This window comes from Brienomyrus brachyistius, unplaced genomic scaffold, assembly GCF_023856365.1.
Source record: "Brienomyrus brachyistius isolate T26 unplaced genomic scaffold, BBRACH_0.4 scaffold89, whole genome shotgun sequence".
In the NCBI taxonomy this organism is placed as follows: domain Eukaryota; kingdom Metazoa; phylum Chordata; class Actinopteri; order Osteoglossiformes; family Mormyridae; genus Brienomyrus; species Brienomyrus brachyistius.
Genome location: NW_026042364.1, coordinates 214513 through 221610, shown reverse-complemented (window position 1 = coordinate 221610; position 7098 = coordinate 214513).

Here is a 7098-nt window from a genome sequence, read left to right as displayed (position 1 = left end):
CACACCTCTGGGGACATTCATCCATTTTCTGAAACCGCTTCTCCTGTTCAGCGTTGCTCCAGCTGACAGCTTTTGCAATTCATCTGTATCTGAATGAGGAAAAACAACATACAGGCAATACAATGGAGCTGTCAGTCACTCCTGGCACATGGAATACAGTTCTGCACTGACACCTCCGCAATGAACAATTGCATTATAGCATAGGAAACTAGTTAACTTTCACATAAAATTTAGATATAATCAAAACAGAAGCCTGGAACAATTTTAAATTTTACTAAATGGCAATATACTGATTTTAGTCACCAAACAAACTTTACAGGACTTGCTTCACTACTTTTATTTGTGTTTCTTACAATACATCTGCCCTCTCCTGGTCTGGTGGAATATCATTGCTGTAGGCAGCACCGAGCGAAACCACCCGCATCCGCAGTAGAATGCAACATGAAAGCGCACGCGGAAAAGTGAAATATCACCTAGACTTTGCGGCACAGGAAACTAGCCGACTTGCACATGAAATTTAAATTTAACCAACACAGCACCCCACAACAATGTTCACTTTATTTAAAAGAAATGAACTAATTTACTCACTAGCAAGCGCAATAATGTACTTAAACGCAGGAAAGCGCACGCGGAAAAGTTAAATGTCAACTACACTTTGCGCATAAAATTTAAATATAATTAACATAGTAGCCCGGAACAAAATCACTTTATTTAAAAGCAATATACTGACTTTACTCATCAAACATATTTTAATATACATGCAAATTTGACAAATACTAAATAATAAGATAAATTATCCGATAAAATGGGAGCAGAATGGCAACCCACCTTGGTGCAGAAAACAAGTGAAGCCGCGTCTTTCAAACCGGCAGCGTCCCACGTGCCGAGGAGTCAAATGTAATCAAGCAACACGGCCCACACAATTAAATAATAACATCATAATAATTATAGCTCTTTTATAATTATTCTATACATTATTCTATAATTAGATGAACAGACTTTTATAAGTTAAGTTGTACACCGAGAACAGTATACAACAGCATAAGCATATAACCCTTAAAGGTTTATTAATTAAAAATCACACATTCATCCTGCTTAACATAAAACAATGACTTAAAGAGACTTAATTGTGAAATGAACGCTACTGTCCGAGGGTATTTATCTCCACAAATTGCTATGGAACATAATGTCTTAAATACTCAGATTTTCAGAATGACAGAATCTTAACATTTTAAATTTTGTTTTGCGATACCGATACGTAGTGATATTGGTATGTGGAACAACGTTAAACTGTAGTAAGTCGCTCTGGCTAAGGGCGTCTGCCAAATCCTGTAAATGTAATGTAAAATGTAAATGTAGTTAGATTAAGTGCGTATTCACAATTTACCCGTTTGCCTTTTATCGTGACTGAGCACGATCCCCCACCCCAGCTGGTCTGCACTCCCCACATTGCAATTAACGATCCAGACCTCAGCGCTTTTGTTACCGTGGGACTTTGTTGCGTTGAAGAAAACATTAAAATGAAGTCTGAGGAATGTTACATGACACAGCTAAAATGCAAAAACTCTCTCTGGTGTAATTCACTGCATAAAACCAATAGTCTTAAGTGTGGTGCCTTCTTCATAACACTCCCTGACTTTTGTATTCATGACCATGAGATACGGTGGCCTTTTCTTCCTTCATTTGACTAGTGTTCCTCCCTTTCCTCCCAGCCTTGGTTGGTGGTTCAGGCAGCATCACCTTCTTTTAATAGACCCAGGTGTATCCATCCATCCATTTTCCAAACCACTAATCATACTGGGTCGTGGGGGGTCCGGAGCCTATCCCAGAAGCAATGGGCACGAGGCAGGGAACAACCCAGGATGGGGGGCCAGCCCATTGCAGGGCACACTCACACACCATTCACTCACACATGCACACCTAGGGGCAATTTAGCAACTCCAATTAGCCTCAGCATGTTTTTGGACTGTGGGGGGGAAACCGGAGTACCCGGAGAAAACCCCACGACGATATGGAGAGAACATGCAAACTCCACACACATGTGATCCAGGCAGAGACTCGAACCTGGGTCACCCAGGTGTCATTTATTTTGAAATTCGGTTCAAGTGCAGAAAATGTTCTAGCAGAAGTCTTGGACAATCTCTGAATTACACAGAAATCTGACTTCTTCTGAAGCTGTGAGAAATTGTTCTTCTGTAATTGTTGCATTGATATTTGTTGATGTGCGTGTGCCCTCCTTGAGCAGTAAAGGGGAGATCACATGCAGAGCTGATTTTCTGTAGTTTCTTAGTCTAAATAAAAATAAAATATTCTCTTCATATAGGCTGGACATTTCTAGAAAAGAGCCAATTAGTTATTTCTAGAAAAATATATGGAGCCAATGAAAGGACCTGACGTCATAGTAGCACAGTTCACTGTCCGTGGTGCTGAATTCTCTACTTGTTGGGCTGGCGCTGAACAAATAGGATAACCAGCCACCGTGTCCGTGTGCCTCCACTGATTGGCCCCCTGACATATAATTATTTTTAACACTGAAGGGGAGAAAGATCATACAGGAAATTAGTTAACAGTAATTAGCAATCACTTATAGTTCTCATTTATAATGATGTAAATTTAAAAAAATAATATATATATATATATATATATATATATATATATATATATAATCATTAAAAACAAAATATAATCCTGATTTAATGTATCCCTTCTGCTCTTAAAAAAGCACAATATGTCTGAAAGACAAATATGTCTATTACTCTACATGTTTTAATAATTTTGTTAATATTACCTAATTTGCTTATCTTTTTTTCTGTAATCACTCTGCATTAAAGCAATTTTTAAAACTAGCTGTGAAATTGATGATTCTGTTGTTATTCTGACTGTTGTTGCCCTGGTGCCTTAGGATACGTCTGTCTAAACATAAGTGAGGGGATGGATGCATTATTCTATGGAGGCCTCTGAAGAGAATAAATGATCCCAATATTATATTGAGAGAGATGGTTAAATCAGAGCTGGATAAGATTTTAACAACTCTGAGCTATTAGTTAAGTTCTTCCCAAACGAGCTTGATGGGCCGAATGGGCTCCTCTAATTTGTAAATTTCTTATGTTCTAAGATATACACTACTGTGCAAAAGTCTTAGGCAGTCCAAAGAAATGTTTAAAGCTGTTTATCTGGGTAGCAAGTGTACTTTGGCTTAGAACAAATAACACAATTTAACATTAGAACGTGTAAATTAAGAGGAACACAATAAAAACTAGTAATAATTTCTTCTCTTTTCTAAAAAGATACTGATATCTAGTCGGATGGCTAGATGAACACCGCTTCAGTTCCCAAACTTCTCCTCAGGGGCACCTCAGCCGTTCCATGATTTTGACAGATTGACTAGCTGTATGAGGTGTGCTAGTGGCCAAGTCAAAAAATACATGGCTGCACTGGACGGTCGCTACAAATACTAGGATGATGTTAGCAGAGATTCTGAAATGGCTAAGCTGAGACACTTTGACAGGCATAATATCATAGTTTTACACCAACACGAGGACAATCTAAACATCGTTTTCTTTGCCTGCCTAAGATTTTTGCACAGTGCTGTACATGGAAGTCTCAATTCAACCCTATCCTTTCCTAAGTGCCATACTTCTGTTGAAAAAAGAAAATTACAGATTGGAAACCTTTTAATAAAGAAACTGTGATAGAAAATTCTTGATTATGCTAATCAGTAATCAATAATGGAATATAGATGATTATGCAAAATGCATTACCTAATCAGTAATTAACAATTGAGTTTACAATGTGTTGTTGATTTACACATAGTGGTTGAAACAATGTAATTTACTTGTCATTAATTGAATGTATCAAACAAGAATGCAAATCTGCTTAAGTAAGAAATTTCTATTTTCTATAGAGGAACTAACATGTTTGCCATATATTGCTTGATCAGCAAGAGGCCCAGGTCAAAGCAAAGGCATGACCTGAGAAGTAAGCTGTTGCAGAAGATATTATAAAATGAATGCATGGTATTGGATAACATAAAATGTAGAAAAAGAGAACAACGAGTCCTAGAATAATATAGCAAAAGGAAAAGTCCCAAATAGATAGACTTGTTCTAAGCTGATAGGTGGACCTTGAAAACGTAGAAGAAACTGGTATCTCCAAATGGCCAAACTTTCTTTGAACTGCCTGGACCTTGAAAGGCAGAAGTAACTGGAACGTCCAAAAATCCGATTTGTCCTTGATTTGTCAGATGACTGTCGCATTTTAGGCCATAAAAGATGTATGCATTTGTTGCTCGGGGAGCAGAACACAAGACGCATGCTTGCTGAGTGTCTGTTCCCTGTGAGCTCATCAAATAATAAAGTTCTGTCAAACACTTAAACATCGGACTTCGAGAAATTTCTTCCACAAAACACTCTGTTCTCGTTAACAATTTTTCAGTTATAAATTCCATATTATACACTTTCTTTCCTCTTTCTTTCCATTGTACTGTCGTGGGTGGCTGGGGTTTTAGCCAGGAGATCGTTATCATCCTCCTGGCAATTACAAGAAGAACTCTCTGTAATACAACCTTATTTTCATGCACTATATTCTGTGGCATAATTCCTAGTATGAAACGAGCTGGTTCAAGTGGTAATTTTATGTTCAAACATTTTTTTTATCTCTTCCTGTATATTTTGCCAGTACTCTGACAGTTTTGGACAATCCCAAAAAATGTGGGTGTGGTCTCCTACCAGGTCACAACCCCTCCAATAAACCCCTGATTAGAGGTGTTGCCAAACGTAGAGGTGAGAAGGGGAGTCTTAAAGTATCTCATCTTAACTTTCCAATCAAATTCCCTCCATGTAGGACTGTTTGTTATTCTGTGTCCTTCTTGACATGAATGAGTCCATTCTTCATCGTTAATGATAGTATTCATCTCTAGTTCCCATTTCTCTTTATTAACACTGTTGACTCTTTTTGTAATATTTTATAAATATATGATATAATGTTCTTTTAACCAATCCTTTAATTGTTAATATAAACAATATATTTGTTGACTGTAGGTATCTAAAACAGTTGGGCACTGGGAGGCCACATTTGTTTCTAAGATGTTCGAAGGACATTAGATCTCCTCCATTACACAACTGATCCAACTGGTTAAACCCTTTTCTCCCCATGTCTTAAACCCTGTATCTAATTTAGATGGTAGAAAATCAACATCATGTGCAATTTTTATTTTTGATGAAGGGCGTCCCAGCCTCTCTCTCACTTTTCAGAGTGTTTCCTATCCAAATGTTATTGATTTTATTTACTTTCCATGTATCTTGATTAAAAATAATTGCTATGTGTCACGCTGGCTCTCCGGGGTTAAAGCGGGCGAGCAGGCGAGCGGGCAGGAAACAAGCGAGGTAGCCAGAACTCAGGGAAAATGGGGGATTTATTTAAGGGAACTGGGGAAGGAGACATCAGACACTGACTAACATCAATAACAGACAAGGGGTTAATGCAAAACGGGGACTTAAATACACGGAACAAGGCAGCAGGAAACAAGACACGACTGGGCACAATCAGGGAATCACACGTGGGTAATTAGGGGGCGTGGCACACACGAGGAGCGGACGGAGCGGGCGTCACACTATGTCCAGCGGCAAATTTGGGCAGATTGTTCCGTTCCCACCCACTGACCCTCCCTGTCCTGGGTAATCCATACCACTACTGATATAAGTTGGGCTGCCAAGTAATAATTTTTTAAATTAGGTAAGTCCAGACCCTCATTCTCTTTTGGGTTTAATAGTCTTTTCAGTTCAATCCTGGGTCTTTTGTTTTGCCAGGTAAATTTGGATAACCATTTATTGAGCGTTTTGAATGTGGATATAGGGACCCCTATGGGCAGGGACTGGAACATAAAGAGAAGCCTAGGTAGTATGTGTCATGATCCGGCTCGTCGGCTCCTCGTGTGCCCCCTGATTACCCGCGTGTGCTTCCCTGATTGTTTCCAGCCTTGTCTGATTACTTTGCTTAGTCTTGTCCTGTTTTAAGTCCTGGTCTTGCCAGTTACCCTTGTCTGTCATTGTGGATTGTTGTTAGTCCCTGTCAAATTTTCCCGAAACCTCGTCCACTTAATAAATCCCCTTTATTCCCCGTACCTTGCCTGCCTTGCCAGTTTCCGGCACGATCGCCGCTACAGATATTTCCTGATCGTGACAGTATGTTCATTCTAATGCTCTCCACTCTACCCAATAAGGATAGAGGGAGGATTTCCCATCTTTGGAGATAATTCTTTATTTCACATAGTAATTTACCATAATTAGTCTTGTATAAGTATGATATACCAGGATCCCTAGGTATCTAAAGCCATAACTGTGGAATCGAAACTTAATATTTGAGAGCTTTAATGCAAAAACATTCTCTGTAGTATAAGTGTGGGTAGATTACTGTAAAATTTGGACGAATCTTAAACTTAAAGCAACAGTAAGGTGTAGCGATCAGGGAGTTCAGTATAGGACTAAACATGCAAGAGAAGAAGTAGATAATTAGTGAAACTTTTGACTGGACTGGAGATCTGAGGAGTCATCTAAAGATATATGACACAGCAGATATTTTTGTCTGCTTTTCAGATGGTTGACGTGACATATTTTCCGACGTGCGCTCTCTGTCCGCTGGTGGGAGTGTGCTCACCTGTCTGCATCGGGGCGGAAGTCCGCCATGCGCAATACAGAGAGCAGAGGAGAATAGTAAATGAGCGACCGTGTAGAGACAAAAATGACAAGCTTTTGTGTAAATAAGATAAATAGCATGAGGCTATTTAGTTTGTTTAAGAAAAGGACAACGTATAGACTTATTCTATAGGAAAAGTAACCTTAAGAACATAAGAAATTTACAAACGAGAGGAAGCCATCCGGCCCATCAAGCACTTTTGGGGAAAACGTACCTAACAGCTCAGAGTTGGTAAAATCTTATCTAGCTCTGATTTAAAGAAACCCAGGGTTTTAGCTTGCGCTACACTAGTAGGAAGACTATCCCATACTCTAACTACACGCTGTGTAAAGAAGTGCTTCCTCAAATTCGGTTTAAAATGTTCTCCCGCTAAATTCCACTTGTGGCCACGAGTTCTAGTATGTC